Below are 24,156 nucleotides of genomic sequence, written 5' to 3' on the forward strand. Positions count from 1 at the left end.
TTTCTTCCTTGCTAATCTGTATGCCTTTTATATCTTTTTCTCGCCTCATTCACTAGCCAGGTCTCCAGTGCACTGTTGAATAGAGGCAGTGAGAGGGGCCATCTGCCTTGTCCCTGGTCTTAGGGGAAAGCATTCAGTCTTCCATCACTGAGTATCATGTTAGCTATAGGTTTCTTCACAGATGTCTGTTAGTAGCCTGTCGAGGTTCCCTTCTATTTCTAGTTTGCTGAGAATTCTCATGATTGGATGCTGATTTTTTTCAGATACTTTTTCTACATAAATTCATATGCTTGTGTGTTTTTTCTTCTGTAGACTGTTAATATGGTAGATTACACTGATCGATTTTATATACTGAACCAGGCTTGCATTCTGGGATAAACTCCATTTGGTTGTGGTGTACCATTTATATCTATTTATATATATATATATATATATATATATACACATATATATATGTATATATATATGTGTATATATATATATGTAGCTGGATTAAATTTGCTAATAATTTTTGAGGATTTTTGCATCTGTGTTCATGTTGGTTTGCAATTTTCATGTGCTGTTTTTGTCTGGTTTTGTTATCAGGGTAATGCTGGCCTCGTTTAAGTTGGGAAATGTTTTTTCTTCTGTGTTCTGGAGTAGCTTATGTAGAATTGATGTTCTTTCTTAAATGTTTGGCAGAATTTGCTGGTAAAACCACCTGGGTCTGGAGGTGTCTTTCTCAGAAGAGTTTTAAAGTATGAATTCTATTTCTTAAGTATTGTTCAGGTTACCTATTTCATCATGATGCATTGTGGTAATTTGTGGTGGTTGAGAGATTGGATTATTCCCTTTAAGTTGTTGACTTTACTTGCAGAGTTGTTCGTGGTATTCCCTTATTATCCATTACTGTCTGTGAGGTCTGCAGCGATCACACCTCTCTCTCCTGGTACTGGGATTTGGGAATGTATTAGACCTAGTGTCTGAAATGTAGCCTTTGTTTGGCAATGGGGCCAGCATCCTAGCTGAAGGCATTGCCCCGTCTCCCTAGGCTGGATTCCCTGGGTTTCCATGGTATCTTTAGGGAGTAGCAAATGAGGTGTGTTCGGAGGAAGTTTAAGGCTTTTGGGCAGCATTTGTTGCCCAGTGGTGGAAAGTTAATACATGGCACCCCAGTGACCTGCATGTCATGTCTTCTTGTGTTTCCAGAAGCATCAGTTTGCTGCCAGGGAGCAATTTCACACAGTGGGGGAGGGGGGTGGGGGTGTGTGGAATCTCACTAAAGGGTGGAAGAGATTCCCCCTTTGTTCATGGTGTTTAAGGGGATTGTTCCAAGTGGTGTGTGTGTAGTATTGACTAATTTATGTTTCATGTATTTCTAATCAAGGCCACAAACTGGGTTCGTGTTTTTTTTTTTTTTTTTTGGCTGCGTTGGGTCTTCGTTGCGGTGGCTTCACTTGTTGCGGTTCATGGGCTCTAGGCGCGCAAGCTCAGTAGTTGTGGCTCGCTGGCTCTAGAGCACAGGCTTGGTAGCTATGGCGCACGGGCTTAGTTGCTCTGTGGCATGTGGGATCTTCCTGGACCAGGGTTCGAACCCATGTCCCTTGCATTGGCAGGCAGATTCTTAACCACTGTGCCACCAGGGAAGCCCCTGGGTTGCTTTTAAAACCCTGGTAAATTAAAGCCAGTGTAGTGGTATGTTTTAGTTAGAGGTTTAAGTGGAGATTGTTTAGTAGTGGTCGTTTATTTGGCGGGGATGGAAGATAGTTGATAGCATGTCCTTCTGTATGATACTTTGTCTTCCTTCATCAGGAATCCTAAAGTAAACATTTTTAGAATGAGGAAAGCTGTGGGGTTTGGGCTGCTGTTACAAAATACCACAGACTGGGTGGCTTATAAGCAACTGACGTTTATTTCTCACAGCTCTGGAGGCTAGACATTTGAGATCAGGGTGCTGATGTGGTCGGTCGGGTAGGGCCTGGGTTCAGGTCTTGGACTTCTCACTGTGTCGTCCCAAGGTAAAATGGGCGAGGGAGCATGCTGGGGTCTCTCTTATAAGGACACGAATCCCATTCATGAGGGCTCCACTTTCATGTCCTACTCACCTCCCAGAGGCCCCCCTCCTAATACCATCATGCCGGGGGTGGGGGTAGGATTTAACATGTGAATTTGGGGTGGGGGGAAATGTAAACATTCAGACCGTAACAATTTCTGATCCTGATATTGTGACATCTTCCTAAGTGAGAGAGAAAGGGTCATAGTTGTTTAGTAATTTGTCAAGCAAGATTAATTTTGCTTCATTTAATTAAAAAAAAAAAAAACTGTGTCACACTGGGCTTTAGAATAAGAGAGGCATTTATGAGCAATAGAAAGAAAATAGGTTTTTGCAAAAGCAGAAGGGTTTGGAAACCTGTGCAGGCCCTGGCGAGGTTAGGGACACAGAGTTTCCTAAATGATTGCAAGTCATTTGGAGGACCAGGCCTGGCACAGTGACCGCCCTGCTTTAGTCACTGTATCACAGTCCTGTGGCAACTCAGTCTGTCCTTCTGCTGCTTGCCTGCTGCAGGCTGGTCAGGAAGTTCCAGGTGAGGGGCTGTGGCTTGAATACTAGCCACCTGGACAGCTTAGGTCTTTGGAGGGCTGTTTCCAAAAGTGGGGTGGGGAGGCTTTCAAGAATTGTAATTCTTCTAGGTGTAATTTTCCCCCTTACTACAAAAGTAGCACATGTACTGTAGGATGTACAGAAAGGAGGGGAATTAAAATCAGCCCCTCCTCCGATAGAGTTTGGGTGTAAATCCTTTTAGCCCCTGCAGCCCTAGTCTCCTTTGGGGCTAAATTGTGGCCACCACATGCTGGCGTGGTGCCTTGGGGGGCGTCCCACGTGAGATCCCAAGACCATCTAGTTCTGAGGTCTCAGAAGATGGGCAGCTAGGCTGCGAGGGCATGAAAGTACGTGGAGGCACGCTCTTCCACCCGTTCCCTGTGTCCTGTGTCCTTGTCCGTACGTGGCCGCCAGGAGGGAGGCCGGTGCCGGGGCACAGGTGGAGGCATGGTGGGGAAGGAATGCCCACTCCTTTTCACGGAGAGTGTTCAGCTTTGACAGCTGAGAGGGGGAGCCCCTGTTAATTCTTACCTGTACGATTAGCTCTGCAGATTAATCATTCTGTTTCTTTCCAGGAGTTTGGTGACATTTTAGTTTCTGTTCTGATTGCTTGTAAAAGAGTAACAAAACCCTCTTTGGTCCATGTCTTCTGGAGCTTGTGGCTTAGAACCTCATAGTTACATAGTAAGGAGAGGGCAGTGGAAGTGGAGCAGCATCCTTGCAGAAGGTTCCAGTAACGGACGTCGTGTTCATGTGTCATCGTCATGTGAACGGCAGTTACGTCCTTTGGTGTCACATGAGAACACACCTGAAAACACCGACCATCGGGACTGCAGACGTTGCCATGTGCTGTCCAGGGACTGGATATGAGGGTGTTGATCAGTGCGCACAAATTACAGTGCAAAGAGCACAGTTTGCCTGTCACCGAGGAGCTCATGCATGCATGTGACCAACTTAGACCTTGAGACGGATGTTTCTCAAGCATGGCCTTGTGCAGACGGAAGCACACGCCCTCTCGACATGACATGGCATGTGTTCTATACAGAAGGAACCTAACTAACTCCCTGGGCGGCCTCTCAAGGAAGCGTGTGCCCCAAGAACGGTCTCTCCTCTGACCTCCAAGGAATGGTCTGCTTGGTATCAGCATGTCTGAGCAGGTGTGTGCAGGCTGGAAGGGGTTTGGGGGGTGGGCAGACCTGGGGTAAACGTGTGTGGCTTCCTAGAGCAGTGGTTCTTTTCAAAGAAAGAGAAGGCCCCAGGTGCCCCCCTCTCTCTGATGTTAGGGATTCTTAGAGATGTTCGAGGAACCCTGGAAAGAATTCTAGTTTGGCAGAAAGAAAAGGCATTTCTGAAAGTGAATTGGCGTCCCTGTTCCTTATTTTCAAGGCTGTGTGAGCACAGACCTAAGTGATCAGCATGTTTTTTTATTTGAGTAAGGGGGGATCTTTCATTCATATCATTCAGCAATTTATGTGTCATCTCCATTGGCACATGCCCCAGCTGGCTGCAGTTCCTTGCTGGGAATGTCTCACAGCCTGGGAGGGGCTGCTGGGACACTGCTGGGCCTCTCACTGGACAGTGATGCTCCAGGACCTGCGTGCCTTATGCTGTCGGGGCAAACCTCCTCCCTGCTCCCAGCTCCCCAGCTCTCCTCATCCCCCACTCCCCTCTAGAAATGCAGGAGTCCTTCTTGGTACCACTTCCCCTTTCACCTCACTGTGTACCATTGCCGGGTCCTGAGCCCCCTTCCCTCCCAAACCTCACAGTTCTCCCTCCCTCCTGTCCACCATGGACTTTGGAATGAGCATCCTTTGCATGGAACATTGGAGCCTGTGGGGTTTGTCTGGCTTGGTACAGCTCTGTACGTGGTACGTAATGCAGACAGTCCTCGCCTGTAGACAGGCAAATGAATTCTGTCCAGTGTCAGGGCAGTTGACTTCCTCCCACGGAAGAATCCAGTTTTGTGCCTGTTGGAAGTTCATTTCTATATTTCTTTATTTTATATATATATATATATATATATATATATGTATTTTAATTGAGCTGAAGTGCACATAACATAAAATTAACCACGTTACAGTGAACAGCTCAGTGGCATTTAGGACATTCACAGTGTGTGTAACCACCGCCTGTATCTAGCTCTAAGACCTTTTCATCACCCCCTGCGTGATGAAAGTGGTACTTCACTGCTGCGTACCACTAAGCAGTCACCCCCTTTCCTCCTCCCTCGGCCTCCATATAATCTTGTGCCTTCTTTGAAGGCACTGTAATGTCTCATTGGTTCCTCATGAATAATGAGTTAAATAACATTTTTAACATGTGGTCTTTTTTTTTGTGTGTGTGTGTGTGGTACGCGGGCCTCTCACTGTTGTGGCCTCTCCCGTTGCGGAGCACAGGCTCCGGACGCGCAGGCTCAGCGGCCATGGCTCACGGGCCCAGCCGCTCCGCGGCATGTGGGATCTTCCCGGACCGGGGCACGAACCCGTGTCCCCTGCATCAACAGGTGGACTCTCAAACACTGCGCCACCAGGGAAGCCCAAATGTGGTCATTTTTTAAAATGACCTTTTAACAACCATCCCACCCTTGGCTGAGCTGCCAGCCCTTCTCACTGGGTGGTGCTGGTTTTCAGTCCTCCAGCGCCTCCTGTACTACCTCCGTGGCATGTGGTGGGCTGGGGATTTTCTTTTTTTAGAATGAGAATCTTGTCATGGAGGGTAGGTGAGCACTTCACGTGTGGACTTTCCTGGTCTTGTCTGGGGCTCTTGGGTGATATTTTGAAAAGAAGTCATCTTCCTGGGCTGGCGCTCTGTGCCCTGCCAGGTCAGTCAGCATGTATTGATTAATTATCACAAGTCCAGTGCTGCGTTGAGCAATCCAGATGTTTACAGTTGTGGAGAGGGCATAGTGCCAAGAACAGAAATCCCATGCAGTCGGAGCCAGTGGGCTTGCGTGCTAGGTGTCGTTATCAGCTGAGCAGAGAGCAGGACCCTCACCCCCTGAGCTCTCTGGGCCCCGTGGTAATGGCCACGAGTTGGCCCAGCCTGTCCCTCAGGGGCTGAGGACTCCCTGGCACCCCATGTTCCCAGCAGACCTAAAGCACAACCTCCATGTGTGAAGGTTGAACCCCCTAACTGGCCCGAGTCTCAGTCAGTCTTCCTCGTGGGGCCCTCACTCTGGTGCGACCTCAGGTTTGAACTCGGCCCTCAGTGACCCTGGCTTTTCCCAGTCCCTTGGCCATGTGGGGAGGGACCTTTCCCTGCTGTCCAAAACCAACCGCAATAAGCAGGTGGTTGTGACCTTGAGCAGAAAGAGAAAGGTCAAGCCTTGATTGTGGGAACCCCCAGAATAGTCCTGTTGAACAGAGACAAACCCCTGTCTGCAGAAGGGACTGGATTGTTGGACAGAAGATGGCTGGTGTGAGCTCAAGATTTTCACCTCAGGAGGGCTGTTGGTGCTTTTGTAAACGGCCAAGGACAGCTTTCAGCTCAAGGTGTCCTTGGCTTGTTTTTGCTTTAAGTGATAGGCATTTGTTAGCATCTCCACATCCTATCCGACGGCTGCTTGTTGTCGCTCACATCAGTGTTGTCATGAGGGGAGAGCTTGGGTCCCCTTCCCTCGGAGTCCCCACTTCTCTCCTGAAACCAGCTTTGCGGGTTTTCCGTAAATAACACATGGCTAACGACCTTCATTTCTGTGAGGAGTTGTGGCACCATACCAAAGTTTTGGAGAGAAGTTAGTGAAATGTCCCAACATCTGTATTCATAAGAAATCAAGTTTCAAGTATTTACAGCACAGTGGTGCGGAGCGATTTCTAAGCATTTCCCTTTGGCTACGCAGAGAATGTCGCAGCCAGGGTGGCGTATGCGTGTGTGATTTCAGCACCTCGCTCTGCAGTTTGGGTCTTAGTAGAGCCCGAGGGTTTCCCTTCCTAACCCAAACCGAGTTTAATTAGCTGCTAGGAAAAGCGGCTTGCTAAAACCCATCCCACCCTTCTGTTAAACCTGATCCGTTAATTCATTTGTTACTAAAGACACGTGTTGGTCCCAGGACTTTCTCCAGGGTTTGTACACTGGGGTTTTCTATCCTTATGCCATTCTCCAGTGTAGGAGAAAAACTCAGGTGGATGCAATTTCTAGAGGTTTATTTTGATGGTTTTCCTCATGTGTCAGCACACCTCAGGTAGGGCGGTGGGTGTCACCATTACCTCCTTGGTTGGCTGAGGAGGTTTGACTCAAAATCGCAGCGATCTGCTTAAGGTCATGTGTCCAGAAAGACACGTACGCACACTCTGGTGCCAGTCTGGTCCTGTATATACTCTCATTTATTTAATCCTCTCTTTGGGGATGTTTTCAGTTTTTTGCTATCGAGAGGCTCCTGGGTGAGAACTTTTGTGTGTGAGTATCTGTCCCTGTTTCTTATCATTACCCGTAGCTAGCATTGACTTTTCTAAGGTTCCGGATGTTGCTTCTTGAAGAGGCTTCCTGTTGACGTTGGGGAGGGACTCATACCTCCTCACCACCATTGAGCCTTATCAATTTTTCTTTGTTAATTCTGTAAGGGGAGAATGGCATCTTGTGTTAATTTGTATTATTCTGATTACCAGTGAGATGAACATTTCATTTCACACATTTAGTTGCAGCATGTTTAGAAGAGAATCTTTTGTGTTCAGGAGAGCAGTGACCAGTTCAGCAGTGACCGCCCCCCGCCCAGAGCATGAGGGCAAGCATTTGTTGGTGGTGGGAGTATTCCCGCCGGGAACTTCTCTCCCTGCAGGGGCCTGGAGAGCAGGGGTCCTGGATACACTGTATGTCATGCTTTGGATGGCCCCATGGAGCCCTGCCCACCTCCTGGAGGGGTGTCAGCTTAAGCAAAAGGTCCCGTGTGCTGTGTTTGATGTTTCCAAGGAAAGGCTGAGTTTTCCACAGCGAGTGGGACACTGGGTGTGCGTGAGTGGTGTGATTTTCCTTTGATGTTGCTTCCCCCTGTTTCTCTGGCCTGCCAGCCCCCAGGAGCAGCTGTGACTTGAGGTCTCAGACACGCCCCTGAGTTGACTCCTGAACCAGTCCCTGTTTGTACCGTGACCCTGAACTGGTGGGACGTTATGGAACCCTATGCGTCTTCAGGAAGGTGGAAGTCAGAGGTCTCACCTGTCCATCAGACCCGTGTGTTTTGGGCTTCAAGTAATTTGTAATCAGTTGTCACATGGAAAACAAAGCCAGACGTAGTAATAAGAGGCTTTATTAGGAAGGATTATTATGGGGGAACCAGGGAGGCAGCTGTTGCAGTGGAGAGATGTCAGCGTTCGGCAAACTGGGTTTTTCCTTGGTAGGGAGGTGTAGACAAGGTTATAAGGACCCGGGTGTGGGGATGAAGAGTGATGGGGTGATAGATTGGGAGATGTGTCCTCCAAGGCCGGCCTGTTCTCAGGGGCGCCATCCGAGTGCTCAGCCTCACGGTGGGTCGAGAGAGGCCTGGGGGAAGGAGAGAAGCTGAACCAGAGTCGGGTAACAAGTGTTTTGTTCCGATTTATCTGTAGGGATGAGCTGTTCAGCCAAGGCACAGAGTGGAATTCGGGGGCCCATGTCTCACCTTGCCCTAGGTGAATGGGGCCCCCCGTCTTATCTGAGTCATGCGCAGTGAGCCCTTCCTGGATCACAGAGGGATGGCGCGGTCTACCTGCCGATCGCAGGGCCAGGTGCAATCAAGACTGTCAGGCTGAGCTCTGCAGGGAGTGGGTCTGTCATGGCGGCGGACAGGCGGCTGCCTGGACTGCGTGCTTCAGCCGCCTGGGCGCTGAAACCTCAGTGGGGCCACCCTGCCCCGCCCAGGCCTTTCCCATGGGGACCTGCTTCCAGGGGAGGCACATGTGAGCTGGGCTGTGATGGATGGGAAGGACCTGCCGCACGCAGGAGTGGCTCTGGGGACAGAGGGCCGTGCGAGGGGGTGCTGGCCATCTACAATGTTGTGCCCTTGAGCTGCTCGGTGGGGCATGGTCAGGGGGTTGGGGTGCCTCCTGAGGGAGGCCAGGAGCCCTGTGGAAGGAAGGAGCCCCGGCAAAGGGCTTCCTCAGCATCGTGCTCCTCCTAGCCTCTGATTGGGGGACGTTTAGTAGGCCCGCCCTGATTACAGGGTTATTAAAAACTCTCACAGATTCCACGACATTTTTGGTTTCTTCCTTTCTTTTTTCTTGCTTTGACTCTCCCCCTCTTCCTCCCCCCCTTTTCTCTTTTTCTGATTTTGGTTTTTACGTTCATAATTCACTTTAAAACTTAAACATTGTTGAAATACTAAGCTTGAGCACCAGCAGTTTCTTACCACGTGATTGTGAATTAGGGGCCAGTTTGGGAGCTTTGTTGTCACTCACACCATTGCTAGCGAGGCCTGACCCGCCCCCACTCCTGCACCTCCTGGAGCTCATGCTCAGTGTTCACTGGGCCGAGGGGAGTGGCATGAACGGAATCAGGGCGCAAATGATGCTCTTTGCTCCCAGTTCATGCAGATGCTGCATCTGGTCTCTCCTGGCCAGGGGAACTGCACCCCATGACTGAGTCCCGGGGGCCTGTTGCATGGCTGGGGCATTTAGTCTGCGTGTAGGATAGGGGGTAAGGGGTTCTAGCTCACGGTTTGCCCTGCTCACGTGTCCCCTTTTCTCACTCTGTCTCAGACTCTGCCATCCCAGACGGTAGTAGGAAGCCGCATCCCAGTTGCTAAAATGTTTGATGACACCAATCTTCAGGTAGGGGATGAAATCCGCCTGCAGAGTGCAGTTCTTTTTAGAGGCGGCTCCTGAGCAGGTCTTGCCGTAGGTGTTCCTCCATCAGTGAGCAGCTTCATCTGTTTGTTACGCTCCTGGCACCAGCTGGGGACTGGAGAGGCAGAGGAGGAAAGCTGGTGTCAGAAAGCTCAGGCAGTTCTGCTGGAAGGTTCACAGTCTGTCTGGGAGCTGCGGCTGCAGAGGCCAGGGCAGGAGAAGGGCTGCTCGAGGCCATGCTGTGGGAGCAGGTCCAGGAGTGGGGTGTCTGTGGTCAGCGCCAGCTTCTCTGGGCAGGAGGGGAAGGGCCGGGGCTGCAGAATGGGGTTGCCGCCCAGCGCTGGCATGAACGCTAGCTCCGAGCCTCTTCACTCTCCATCCATCGCTGCCTTTGATGCTGCTCCTCCCCTGCGGCGGGGGCGTTGGCAACCTGGGACCTCCAGTCTCATACCCTGGCAGTCAGATCTAAACTGGATTTGAAGCTTTGGCCCCCGCTGTGGCCCTGGAGGGCCGTTTTCAGCTCAGGGTCCGCCTTGGGCATTTCTTGAGCTTTCGTTTCGTTGCATTTACTTGCTCTGATTAAGCCAGGAGAGAAGAGAGCTTCTGAGGGAGCGATTCTGTTTGTTTGGGCTGGGAGCCAGCAGCCTAAGAATCAGCTTCCAGAAGAGCTAACAAAGTGAGCAGGACCCATGCTGGCAGCTCTGGACATGGCAGTGGAGGAGGGTGGTGGAAATGTCAGGTGCCAGTCACGTCAGTCACACCCCGAGCTAGCGGGGCCACGGCCACTTCAGACCCGCAGACATCTGTGCGTGTCCCGGAGAGAGACCTGGGTTAAAAGTCTTCCAGACATGCTTGCATTAGAGGGAGCCAGGAGTGACTTTTATTTTCAGTGTGTACACAAGACATTTAAGTACCACGTCCCCTCCAGATGCCCGTCCTGCTGATGGAATTGTTCTTGGAGGGAGCGTTCGGTGTTTGCTGCCCAGGCTCCTCGCCCTGCCCTGATTCCCCGGCCCTGGGAACTGCCCCACCCCCATGTTAGGAATCTCCCCTTGGCTTTACCTGTCACGTTGTAAATAGACGGCTTACAAAAGATAATTGAAAAGGAAAAGCTTAGGAAGATTAAAAAATACTCTAGAACTTGTGTTGAAGTGAAGAAAACAACTCATTTCCAGGATCAACTTTGCCACTTTGAAGGGGTTCATACGGAAACGTCGTGCGGGTGGGTTCTCTGTGTGAGGGTGGAGCAGGTATGTCCTTGTGTTGCTGCTGCGGGCCCGTCTGTCTCTGTGACAAGAGTCCTGGGGATGTGCGGTGATCCAAGGTCAGCCTCTGCGAGGAGCTGACCTCTGGGATTGTGTGTCTTCCCATGAGAACGGGGACCAGGTGGTCTTGGAGGCCTGGCTTCAAGGCGTGGGTCTGTTGGCGGTGCTGGGGCGCCTACCTTGGGGATGTCACCTGCCTGTGGGCTTCCCCGAAGCATGGAACAGGAGGGTCCGTGAGGGGCTCTGCGGCCTCCCAGGATAGGGTTCCTGTGGATGTCTGCGGGGTACAGTTTTATGTCTCATCTGTCACTTTTTCCCTTTTGACTCAAACTCTTAAAGCCTGGTGGTCCTGCTTATGGTGAGAACTTGAGTGCAGGTAGTGAATTACTCTGAGTGTTTTTGTTTTGGTGCTGCCTGGTCATTAATCCCACAGTTTTATTCTTACCAAGAGTGCGCTGTGCGTGCTGCCTGGGTACCAGGGTGGCCCCCAGAGGCAGGGGGCTCCATGGGCATGAGATAGAGCACCTGCCCATCGGAGGTGTGCTTTATTTTTAGCAAATGGCATTTAGCGTCTTGCAGAGCTGAGAGCAGGACGACTGTAGATGTAATTAAGTGACTCTGAAATGGGAGTTAATTACTTCTGCCTGTGTCAGAAGGCCAGGGAGGGTCTCTCTGGTCCTCTGGCTGCAGCCCTGTGAGGCTGTCACCTGGACAAGCTCCCAGGACCACCCCTCGAGGGCATCCAGGGTCCTGTGGGTGCTACTCTAACTAATGGTGAGTGGCCTGAGGAGCTGAAAGTTCATGACTCTTTAATGTAAAAATTATATACAAGGAACTTTATCCTAACGCTGATCTGTGCATGGTATTAGCCCAAATGTGTCCTCTCAAGGCGTACGGAACAATTATATTACAGGAGCAACAGGTCACTGACAAGAAGGCATGTATGTATAACGCGGTGTGTTCAAAAGCTGCCATAACAGGATGGAGGACTTGAGCACCGCCCAGCTCAGGGGCTGCCCTGGTCAGTGTCTAGTGAGAAAGCACCCGTGGGTGCTGGTGCTCTGTCCATCCTGCTAAGGACGGGGCTCCAAGGAACCAGGACCAGGGTGGACAGAGGGCTGCATCTAGGACCTCCCTCCATAGCTGTCCCCAACTCTGATCTTCTTGGGTCCATTCATAGTGACTGGAAGCTTCCACACCTCCAGCCACACCTGGGCCCATGCTGTCCAGTGCTGTGGCCGACACCACACGGTGTGAGAAGCGCTCCACTTCTCCACACCCCGGTGTGGCCGGTCAGAGCCGAGCAGCGCTGTGGCTGTGGAGACCTAGACTCAGAAGCAACAGTAGGATATCCTGTCCACGACCCTATTAATTATGTGTTGAAGCGATTGGGCTTTCGATGTGTATTGGGCCAAATAAAATATATTATTAAAACTAACTTCACCTATTTGTTTTTACTCTCAATGTGACTTGTAGGCACACCTGAAATCATGCACGTGGTCACGTGTGTGGCCCGCCTGGTGTTTCTGTGGGGGGCACAGATCTCAGCTGTTTTCTGATACCCTCCGTGTTTGAGTTCCCCCTTCTGTCAAGGCCCAGCCCATAGGCTGGGAGGCACAGATTAGGAACAGGTAGGTACATCAGGCTTTGAGAATACCTTGAAACCAGCTCTAAGTGCTATTGTTTTTGCATTTCTGCAGACAATTACACATAGCCTGCTGGGCCTCATCCAAGAAATGGGTTCTGTGCTCAGATGGTGTTTCTCTTGCATGGGGAACCGAGCACTTGGCTTTGGTGAGCACGCTGCTCCCCTGAAAGGCTATCCCAGCTCCCTGTCATTCAGGCTGCGCTTTATCCGGACTCCCTGTTTTCCGGGCTCCCCGTTGTCTGGGCTTTTGTCTCCCTGATTTCCATGGATGAAGAAACGTGCAGTGCATCTGGCCTGATCTTCCACTTACAGCTGTGGCCTGTGCGTGCTGGTTGGCGTGCCAAGCCTGTGTGTCAGCGATGGCTTTGATGAACTCCTGCCACTGATCTGGTGGGAGGAGGGACCACCGTTTAACCCTCTTCCGCCCCTGGAAGCCCCGCTGACAAGCTGGTGAATGTGGGCTGCTGTTTGAGTAGCTGCAGGGCACGTGGCCTGAGTCCTGGGAGAGACCCATAGGCCTTCCCACATCTGGCTGGGCTATTTATATCCCACAAAAGCCTGTTTTTCTCTGAAAAGAGTGAGCATGTGGTGATGCTGTCATGTGCATGGGTGAAGCCAGTGAAACAGCCTTTCAGTAAACTCCTTTCTGGTGCATCCGACACGTTTTCATGGCATGCACAGGCTTCCGGGTTCCACATCTGCCCTGCCCTGTGGTGTTCGTGCACACTTGGAGTGCGGGCAAGCTGTGGCCCCTAGGGCGGCCCCGCTCCCATGGCGGGAGAGCATGGCTAGCCCAGGGTGTGGAGCCCCAGCTCTCCCTGATAGCCGGGGAGGGACAGGTCCCTCTGGGGCCCATCACTCGAACAGCATACTGAACTCCTGAGCTGTGCCCCACATGCTCTAGGCACCGGGCTTTCCACAGTGGAGAGAGCTTTCTCGTGTTGGGGAGGACGGGCCACAAAGGGGATCAGTAAGTCAGATATGGGAGGGGTGAGATGGTGGTGGGTGCAAAGAAGAGAAGTCAAGCGGAGAAGGGGCAGTTTGTTGAGAAAAGACAGGAGCTGGGCCTGGGTTTGGGGAGGAGTGTTCCAAGCAAAGGGGACAGCAGCTGCAAAGGTCCTGAGGCAGGAGTGTGCAGGAGGGACAGGTGAAAGGAGAAGAGGTAGGTAGATGGTGAGTTTATCTGTGCTCAGGGATGCTGAGGTGGGAGCCCTGGGAGCCAAGGGTTTGGACAGGACCACAGGCCTCTAGGAAGAATGGACCCTGGAAGGTAGAACAGGGCACCCTGTTAGGAGGCTGTGAGGTAATCCAGGGAGAGACGTGGTGGCTTGGGCCAGAGTATAGCAGTAGGGGTGGGAGGATGGCCCGATTGGGCATTTATTTGGAGGTGGAGCTGAGAGGACTTGCTGCCAGGTTGGATCGGGGATGGGGTGGGGGCCAAGGATGCACCGAGGTTTTGGCTGAGCAACTGGAAGGATGGAGGGTCCACTTACAGGCCAGCTCCACCCGGGCTGTCTAGGAGGCATCCCAACCTTGGGAGACGGGGAGTGTGGCTTGGGGACACGTGAAGTTTGGAGGGGAGGAGGCCCTAGGAGCCTACGCCTGGAGTTGGGGAGATGTCCAAGGAGTGGCCCCGAGGGGTAGTTCCCAGCTGGAGCTCAGCAGCAAGTTCTCCCAGAGAGCAGGCAGCCTTGCCTGGAGATGTCCCTCAAGCATGCGTCCATCAGTGAGACTGGCCTGTGGGGGACACGAGGATGGGCCCCTGGGGTGAGATAGCCCTTGATGGGAGACTTAGACAGGTGGCTGTACGGGAAGGAAGAGGGTGTGAGTGGTGGAGCCTTAAGCTGTCTGGAGGCGGGGAGAGAGCAGCAGGAATGTGGGTGAGGCAGAGCCCCTCCCCCATCCCTGGCATGGCTGGCTTTGAGGACTCTGCCCAGCTTGGTTTGGGGAGCAGAAGGTGGGTTTGGAAAGGGGGTGCCTCCATCCTTCTATGTAAGCCCTGTACGGATACTCTTCATGCCTTCATTGCCTTGTTGGAAAGACATGGCTGCCTCGTTGGAAAGACATGGCTCTCCAGGGTCTTGGATGGCCCATGCCTTTGAGTCAAAGGGGGCACTCAGTTTTGCAGGAAAATGCCATGGGCAGCAAAAGTGTCCTCACTAGAACCTGAGAGAGGCCCAGCTGTGTTCATTATGGAGACAAGATCGTGTGTCTTTGTCTTCTTGGCCATCTTTGAGGGTGGGGGGGCGGTGGGTTAATTACCGACTGGTCAGTGTTCATTATGATCTTGGACCAGGCCCCACTTGGAGCCACTCACTCAGGCTCCAAGATGGCTTTTTTTGGTTCTCTGTAGTAGGATGAAGAATGGCCCCCAAAGAAGTCAGATTCTAATCCCTGGAACTTCTGCATGTTACCTTTTCTAGTGATGGGATCTTGGCAGATGTGATTCAGTTAAGAATCTTGCATGAGGAGGTGATCCTGGCTTATCTGATGGGCCCTAAATGCCATCACACGTGTCCTTATGAGAGGGAGGCAGGGGAGATGTGAAAGACGGGGGGAAGGTGATGAGAAGATGGAAGCAGAGAGTCAGAGTGATGTGGGTGTGATGGCTGATTCTGTGTGTCAGCTTGACTGTGCCATGGGTGCCCAGATAGTAGTCAAACCTGATCCTGGGCGTGTCTGGGTGGGATTAGCACTTGGATCTGTAGACAGACTAAAGCAGATTTTCCTCCCCCACGTGGGAGGGCCTCATCCAATCAGTTGAGGGCCTGAATAGAGGAGAAAGGCGGAGTAAGAGAGAATTCCCTCTCTCTGCCAGGCTCTCTTTGAGCTAGGACATTGGTCTTATCCTGTCTTCAGATATGAACCAGAAATGGAACTTGTCCCCTCAGCTCTCCTGGGTCCAGCTTGCTGACTGTAGATCTCAGGGCTCTCCAGCCTCCATGGTCATGTGATCAGATTCATTATAATAAATCTCTTTCTCTCTATATACACATCCTATTGATCCTGTTTCTCTGGGGACTCTGACGAATACAGTGGCCACAAACGAAGGAATGCCACAAGCCACCAAAAGCTGGGCGAGGCAAGGAAGGATTCTCCCTCAGAGTCTCCAGAGGGAGCGCGGCCCTGCTGACACCATGATTTCAGCCCAGTGAAACTGATTGCAGACTTCTGGCCTCCAAAACTGTGAGAGAATAGATTTCTGTTGTTCTAAGCCACCCGGTTTATGGTCATTTGTTAGAGCTGCCACAGGAAAAGAACACAGCCAGTGTAAACAGTGCTACCGTAAATACCCCACCCCAGCCACACGCATGGGGCTGTTATTCAGGCATGGATTTCAGGGAGTGGCACTGCTGGGGCAGGGTGTGTGTCTCTTTGTTTCATAGATCATGCCAGATAACTTTTCAAAAAGATCTAGCAGCCCGTCTCTTCCCTGCATGGATGAGCGTGTGCCCTGATCCTGCATGCTCTCTCAGCGGTGGACATGAGCAGTCTTTTGGACTTTGTCAGTCTGAGAGGGGCAGAGCTGCAGCTTTGTCCCTTGACATATGTCTCTTTGAATCTGGTGAGTTTAGGGTCTTTGCTCAAAAGATCCCTCTGTCTGTGAAATGCCTGTTTGTGTTCTTTGCCCGTGTTTCTCTCAGGGTGCTTTCCCCTCCCTTATCCATTTGTAGGGGCTGTTTATTTGTTACAAATGTTGTTGATTTTCTGCCTTGAAAACATTTATTCCCAGTTCTGTTGTTTGCTAATTACTTTTATTAACGTGTCATTTGCCATCAAGATGAAATCATTTTATTGTCGAATATGTCTTTCTTTCCTCTTATGACTTCTAGGTACCCATGTTTGTTAGGAAGATTCCACAGGCTGTCTCTTGATTTCCTGGCAGGTGTTTTATTGTTTTGTGTACAGATTCTGCTCCTGAGTGTGTCTAAAATGCTTTTGCGTAATATGGAGTAAGATGCTTGAGGGAGGGGAGTCTGGTTTTATTTCCTTCCAGTGTACCAGCACTAATTATTCAGTAATCCATCCTTTGATCAATGAACTGAACTTCAGCTCTGTGGTATAGTATGGTCTCATGTAAACTGGTTACCTTCAGGGATTCTCCATTCCATACCACTGGCCTGTTTGTCTTCCATTTTCCAACTTTACATTGGTAGCGGCTGTATGTACAGTGTGTTTCGATAGCAGATGAAGGAACCCTACCCCCTTGCTGAGCTCTGTGTTCACAATGAGATGTTACAGGACTGTTCTTATATATGCACTCATGACTGCGTGTCCACATTTACATGTGTCTCATGGCTCCTGGGCAGAGGAAGATTTGGGTGGACACACGGTGGCTGTGCTGCCAGGGGCAGTGGGCACAAAGGTATGGTGGAGGTTGGAGGGAGGGCCAGGTGGAAAGGGACACAACGACCATCGCATTGCATAAAATTACCCCTCTGCACGTGCAGAATTTTTAAAGATCATTAAACAAGTGAAATAGTAGTGTCCAAGGGAAAAGGCACTAAACAGAGAACAAGTTTATCATGGGGGGAGTGAAAAGATAATACATTGCACTGGCTCCACCATTGTGTCGGGGACTTGCCATGGTGTGGCTTTTCTCTGGGTGTGGGTGCTAGTACTCTGCACTTGGTGGGGCGTGTGTGTACGTGGTGGGGTGCATGTGCCGTTGGCGTGTGTGAATGCGGCTGTTCCCAGGTACCCTGTGTCTGACGGCTGCCCTTAGGAGCTCACACCTGAGCACTGACTCGGGCCCTCTGAGCAGCAGTGCTCTGTTTCCCCACATGTCCTCTGTGTCCCCCAAACACCCTCTGTGCCCAAGCTCCCAGTGTGCTGCCCAAGCTGGCCTGGCTGCACCTACACTGGGAGCCTGGTGTGGTCAGGGCCTGTGCTGACCCTCTTGTGGCCCTAGCCCCGCCCACACTGCAGGTGGAGGTGTGCCTTGAGCTGCATACACCTCACCCCACACAGGATGACAACAAGCTCACAGAAGGAAGCTGGGCTCAGCAGAAGAGGGGGTGGGGTGGGGCGGGGGGAGGGTGTAGGTGCTGCAGGCCTAGGGCTGTCCTGTCACTCTGCCTTGCGAAGGTCCTCCTTTGGCAGCTGCTGGTGGCCCAGCCTGCTTCTCGGGTGGCAGCCACGGGTGGGTAGGGTGCAGGATACACTGTGCAGGCGGGCTCATTTGTCCCCCAGACACCTGGGTGGCTGGAGGCTCTGCAGGAACAACTGGACTGTGCACACCTGCTGTGCAGTCAGTGGAAGGTGAACCAGGTGCCTTCCTGTGGGTGGAGGGCAGGCCCCGTGGGGAGGAAGGAGGAGGGTGGGGGGCAGTTGGCGCTGCTGCAGGGGTGGTGTCTGCCCGCTGTTAGGCGTGCTCCTCCTGGGTGACTCGGGTCCTCTAGACTCGGGCTTGGCCGCTTGTGACAGGGTTTGCAGACAGTCCTGGCACACCGAGGGGTGGGTGTTTGCCTGGTGCACTTGAACCAGGTCCCAGGGCTGATCCAGGGTCTGTGCCTGGTGGTCTGTCTGCTTCCTTACTGGGAAGGGGTGAGGAGGGCGGGCCAAGGACCCCGGCCATGCCGGGCAGTGTCTAGTGCTGACCCCTCCAGGCCTGCATGGCTCTACCCCCCCACGAGTGGGTTTTGACACAAGAGCTCGAGGTGGGGAGGGTGTGTGGTGCTGATTCTTTGCCAGCTGTCGGGTGCCTGCAGAAGTGAAACTCATCTGTCTTTCCAAATTTCACCTTGGACTCCGTACTTCCAGCCAGCAGAGGAGGTGCCCCTGGCCAGGTAGTTTCTTCTGATGTTTCAGCTCGCGCTGACACTTGCCTCTCCTTGCTGCAAGCCCCCCCGCTCCTGAGATTCTGCAGGCACTTGGCTTCCTTATAATTCCTCCTGTGCTGCTGTGACCAAGTAAGAAGTTCAGTGCTCCTTGCAGAGCTTTTTATATTTAATAGACACTGGGGAGCTTGAGAACATGCAGCCACTCCTTCTGCGCCTGTGGGGCTGTGGCTGGGTGCCGGGCAGCTCTTTGGCCTCTGTCCCACACAGCCCCTCCCACTGCTGTGGCACTGACCATGACCCAGGCCGCACAGGGGAAGTAAACCTAGTTGGGGCCCAGAGGCTGTGGCCGGCAGGGGTGGGAAGGACGTGTGACGCACTCCCGGTGGCCTGGCCGGGGAGGGGGCATTAGTAACATGCGAGCTCGCCAGCCTTGCCTGTGACAGTCAGCGAGTCCGTACCTGCACGATTCGGGCATGTGCACATCGAGCTGCGTGTCCAGTGGGGAGGAGAGACGTTTAAACCCAGCTGTGGGGCGTGTGCCGTGCGTGGGAGGCGCTGTCGGTCCCCCACGTCTGCCTCCTCCCTGCCCTGCTGGGTGATAGCCCCCTGCGTGAGGAGGTCACCCTACTGCCAGCCCCCAGCCCTTTGTCCCAGCGGTGGAGCCTGTTGCTGCGTGGCTGATCAGAGGCCACAGTTCAATGGGATTTTAGTGCAGGTCCAGGTAGGAAAGCTGGAAACAGAAAGCACTGGTGTGGTGTGGAGGTGGAAATGGTGAGAGCGACCCAGGAGTTATGCCCGCAGGAAGCAGCCTTGATGGCAGGTGGGCTGAGGGGGCCAGGCGTTTGGGACCCTACAGCCCTGAGAAGGAAGCCCTAGTTCTGGGCGGGAGGTGATTTGTGCCCTCTCACTCTTCCTGCCTCTGGGCTCCCTTTGCCCCCTTCTTGTGGTGGGGGCATCCTGACACAGCCTGGCCCCAGGCCAGAGCCCAGGGTCACCCTTACAGTATCTGCATTCTGGCCACATCTCTCTTCTGGCTTTGGCCCTGATATGCTGGGCTCTCGCCTCAGCACCTTTGGGTTGTCTGCCTGGAAACGCATGTTTCCCCCAACTGGATGATGGCTCATCCACCACTCATACCCCCGAAAGTCCCCAGGGTGGCCTGTCCATTGAACAGACCCTCCTGAGAGTACCCAAGATGGCATGTCCACCAGGCAGACCCCCTGAGAGCCCCCATGATGGTCTGTCCATCGTGGCCTCCTTTTTTTCTGGAAAATCAGGGACATGTTACCCAGAGGGTATTGGGCCACATTTGAAGGGTGTGGAGGATGCCCTGAGTGGCTGATATGTGGAAGGTGCCCGAGCAGAGGACAGGGCCAAAGGGGTCAGCGTGGCTGGGAACAGCAGTGTGTAGGGTGTGTACAGGTGAGGGGCTATAGGAGAGAAGCTCCATGTCCTGGGTGACCCACACAGGGAGGATCAGGTCAGAGGGCAGGTGATGACCACTGGGCCTCCATTGTCTGTCTGGACTGTTCTTGGTGAGACTGAAGGCAGGCTGGTTTGTCCCTGGCGCTTTTGCTTACCCTAGCTGGCTCTTGGCAGCTGTGACCAAGGCCATGCACTGACTGCAGAATTATTATACAGAGCATTCTTGAGCCAAATAAGGTTGTATTCATGCTTAAAATTGATGCTAAGATGTGGTGAGCTTGAACATGGGTCAGCTGGTTTTCATTTGACCTAAGTTTGTGCATTTGGTTCTTTGCTAACTTTTTGTAAAGGTGCAAGTACCTGTAAATAGGTTTATAAAAATAGACACTTCTCTAGCTGTTTACCATAAATTGAATCGACGCATTGATACACTCTGGGGACTGAGGTCTGTGGTGGGCTGCAGAGATCTTGAGATTGGTCTGCTGAGCTAGTGCTGATCAGAGGAGCACCTTTTCAGTGGAAGCGGAATTAAATTTTGCATCTCGTTATTTGCGGAAGGCAAAGGCTGCTGTTTGAAACCCTTAGCCTCTTGTTTGGTACCTTAATTTTTTTTGTGAACTCTTTAATCACAGAAGAAAAGTGTTTCCGCAAGTGTTTCCTTTTTTTTAAGACACAGATTTTATTTTTTTTAATTTTTAAATATTAATTAATTAATTTTTTTTGGCTGCGTTGGGTCTTTGTTGCTGCATGCGGGCTTTCTCTAGTTGCAGGGAGCAGGGGCTACTCTTCGTTGTGGTGCGCAGCCTTCTCATTGCGGTGGCTTCTCTTGTTACCGAGCGCAGTCTATAGGACACGCGGACTTCAGTAGTTGTGGTGCATGGGCTCAGTAGTTGTGGCTCATGGGCTGTAGAGCGCAGGCTCAGTAGTTGTGGCGCTCCGGCTTAGTTGCTCTGTGGCATGTGCAATCTTCCCGGACCAGGGATCGAACCCGTGTCTCCTGCATTGGCAGGCAGATTCTTAACCACTGCGCCACCAGGGAAGCCCCCAAGTGTTTCTTTTAATGTTACTGCTACTTTAAGAAAATTGCCTTCAGAGCTAATCATCTTCGTAGGCAATTTACAGACCAGAGTGGTTTTGACTCGCAGCAAGCAGACCGTAAAGGATTCAAAGAAACTCTGTTTTTTAAAACAGATAGCTCATATATTATAAGTCTATGAAAATATTCTAAAATTGTAAAGCATGTTGCAGACTACAATACATAAGTTATTTATAATTCTAGTCAATGAGTATAAAGAATATTTCAGTCCATTGCCTCAAAATATCTTTAAAGCCAGAAACGTTCGTGTTTCTCATGAACAAAATAAAGTGTTTTCATAATGCTGGTTTGACTGGAGCAGCTTTTAACTCATGATGGGATAGATTAATATTTTCCCGAATTTCATGAGCCCAGCTCTGTCACTAGCTGAGGGTCACAGTCACCTGGCTCCATCGACCAAGTCACGGAGCATGTCTTCTTGGACTTTTGATGGGAACCATCACAAGGCCCTGGGAGGCTCTGGAAGTCGACCCCAAGCCATCCCAGGGCGTGGCGTTCCCAGAGCCCACCCCAGCTGTGGCCCTCCTGCTTCTCCTGCATCTTGTCTCCAAGCCTGCAGCTCAGGGCATTGTCACCAAAGGCTCTGAGGGAGAGGAAGGTGTGAGAGGTCACGGGACAGGTGCCTGGGTCAGGTGGGGCTGCTCCCTGCAGAGTCTGCATCACCGCCCCTTGTCACAGTCTTACTGCATCTAGCGCAGACTGACCCCTCCCACTGCCTCTGTGGCTCATTAGGAACCATCCAGTTAGAAAGGGCAGAGGCCATCGTGCTGGTAGCTGCCTGGGCGCTGTTTGTTTCAGCAGGTGGGATGGACCTGGTTGCTGTGTTTAAGGGATTTTAGAGTTGAGGTCTGGGACAGAGCAAGTTACTGTCCTGCCGGGGCAGGGCGTGGACCTCTCATACAGTGTAGCTCCGTCCGTCAGATGGGTGTGGCCAGTCCCAATCCAGCTTATGACTGAGGCTCAGACACCCAGTGTGCGTGGCAGTCATCTGTGTCTGCCCATATCACGACCCAGCTTCCTTCAGCCCAGGACTTGTCAGCCAGTCCTCTGTCCTGGTGGCCGCATAACCAGAGGTAGACACCAGAGTCTGTGCCTGTGGCAGGCAGCACGTGTGGGTTGGCGCCTGCTGTCACCAGATACCGCTGTGTCCCAGGCCTGTGTCCTCCCCTCATGGAGCCCAGAGTTGCTCATGGCAGCAGCAGAGGTGCAGGTGCTGCATTTTGGGGAAGGGGAGGTTGGTGTGGTGCTGGGTGCCGGTTGGAAGCCGTGTCTGGGAGGCTGAGCCTGCGGTGTCTGCCCATCTCCTCGTGTTTGTTCACGACCATGTGTGGGCACCACCATCCCCACGCTGTGCCCCCTTCCAGCCCCCGCGGGGGATGGCCAGTGCCACACTGGTGCTCGTGTGCCCCCGCCCAGCCAACCCCACAGACGGTGTGGCGGTCCCAGGCCCGCTCATGGGAGATGTGCCGATGGGCAGTGGTCAGGAGACAGAAGAGGCGCTCCTTTACCAGCACTTCTTCCCGCGTTGGTTTTTGGCCAGCGGTGCAGAGGTGCTCTGCACACACCACGTCCCCATTCACCCTCGTTGCCACCTTGCAGCCACCACATGACCAGATGCCACGACTCTCCCTGTTTTCAAGGCTGGACACTGACTCTTGGAGGGGCTGAGGGGCTTGCCCGGGGCCCTGCAGGGGAGCCAGGAAGAAGGGCAGCTTCCCATTCTTGCCCCGGAGCCCAGAGGCCCTCGGTGACTGCGTGGCCAGGCCTGTGTGATCCCTGGGCACCGAGGGGCGCGCCCTCGGCAGGACCCCTCCCCCCTCCCTGCAGGGCTCTAAGGGCCTTTCTTCTTGGGGACAGGAGCTCCTGCCTCCTCCTCTCTCGGCCTGGGCTGGCCCTGCCCACCCCCCTGAATGAGCCCACACAGGAGAACAATCGGGCCCACATCGATGGAGCACAGCCGGCCATTGAAAGGGACAAGAATGGGGCAAGCGTGTTCCATGGCCCGAGGGAGGCTCACTGCGGACCCTTGTCCCGCTGCTGAACGGCGCCTTGTCGTGGCCCCAGTGGGCCCAGCTGCCCGTGGCCCGTCCCTGTGGCCCCACCCGGGCTGCACCCTGGAGACCCAGGTGTCAGGACAGACGCCCTGGGCAGCAGAGCTCCCCGTGAGGATGGGGCGTCCGGGCCAGACCGCATCCTGAGCGCCATCCTGCCCGTGGCCAGGGTGGGGTCAGGGAGCCAGCAGCAAGTGTGGCCCCAGGAGAGGGGAGGCCGCCGGGCCTGGCAGCAGGGGCTTGGCTCTTTAGGGTTTGCTGCCAAGAGGCTCAGCATTTTCTTTTCTTCCTTTCGTTTTTCCAGATGGTATGATTTGTTATTTCCTACTAGAAGAATCCAGAAGGATCTATAAACTACCGGGTAGAAGAATGTATAAAAATCAGAGTTTGGTTTTTTAGTTCTGAGTGCCTGACATGTGGCACCTTGTTTAATCCTCTCAATAATTGGGATGAGTTCCAGTCATCCCCATTTCATTGACGAGGAGATGTGTACGGTAAGGCTGAGTACTTAGTGCATCCCAGCATCTTCTTACTATTCGTGCCGATGGGGTTTTGTTTTCCCACTTCTCACGGCTCAGTTGAATGGGAGCGGGCTGAGTAAGCAGGCAGGTGTCCTTCTGTCCCCCCACCCGAGTGACCAGGGCTTGAATGACCAGTCACTCTTCTACAGGACTGGAGGAGTTTGTCTGTGAGAAGTCCATCTGTCCATGCAGTAGGTCAGCAGGCGTCCAGGGCTGAGGCTGTGATGCAGGGCAGGTGCTCTGCTGGCCAGGAGAGGCTCCTGGGTCCTTTACCTGGGCAGCTGATTCAGGTCCCTGTGGATGTGTCACAGCAGATGTGGATATGGGGCAGGGAGTCGTTTGTCACCTCCCTTTATTGTTTGGATTGCTTAGGTCTCTTGGTTTCTCCCTTTCATATGTGCTTGGTAAGAAGCCGATGAAGGCCACGGGCCTTGAGTCCAGTCGGACTCAAGTGTGTGAAAGTCTGAGAACTGGGGAGGGCTCTGTCCCTGGGGGTCCAGAACGGGGTGGGGTGGCCAGAGACACACCAGAAATTCTGCCGTGCCAGCTTGAAAAAGCTGCCTGTGCTTAAGGGCCTCATAAAAAGAGACAGTGGCGGGAAAGTGCCCAGGCTGGGAACTGTGGAGGGAGAGTTCTGAGATTAGAATTAACATAGGAATAGGGCTGTGAATGGGGGTGTTTGTAATCCTTCCAAAATTGGGATAAAATTTGCATCTGAATGACTCATCAAGTCAAGATTACCTTGGAATGTGTGGTTTCCTTCTTATTTTCTAGTTCCTATTAACAATCATTTGCATTTTTATTCAACCAGCATTCTTAAAATACATGCTACTTTACGATTGCCCTCATCCTGACTTTTCCTAGCCTGGATTTCTGTGTTGGCATCTCCAACGCTGTCTGACCTCATGGAGGGTGTGCAGGAGTGGCATTCTCCCCTCTCAGCGGCCCCCATCCAACAGGGCACCTACGTGGACTCTTAGCTCTCAGGCCAGCTGGCTAACTCAGCCCTCAAAGGCAGATGGGTCTTGTTTGGA

The 24,156-nt window shown here is 52.5% G+C and overlaps 1 protein-coding gene across 4 annotated transcripts in view; it reads left to right on the forward strand.

Annotated features, from left to right (window-relative positions):
• SEMA4D (semaphorin 4D) overlaps positions 1 to 24,156 on the forward strand; it is a 106,679-nt gene that overhangs the window by 27,645 nt on the left and 54,878 nt on the right. The window contains exon 2 of one of the 4 annotated variants that reach the window (XM_029201655.1): positions 15,283 to 15,811. The exons of 2 other annotated variants lie outside the window; for them this stretch is intronic. The gene's annotated coding sequence lies outside the window, so the exon portion shown is untranslated. Of the gene's footprint in view, positions 1 to 2,698; positions 3,739 to 15,282; positions 15,812 to 24,156 lie in introns of those variants that run through there. One more of the 4 variants, XM_029201653.1, reaches the window with a different exon arrangement.

The sequence above is a fragment of the Monodon monoceros genome, unplaced genomic scaffold, assembly GCF_005190385.1.
Source record: "Monodon monoceros isolate NGI ecotype Baffin Bay Population unplaced genomic scaffold, NGI_Narwhal_1 Super_Scaffold_5, whole genome shotgun sequence".
Classification (NCBI taxonomy): domain Eukaryota; kingdom Metazoa; phylum Chordata; class Mammalia; order Artiodactyla; family Monodontidae; genus Monodon; species Monodon monoceros.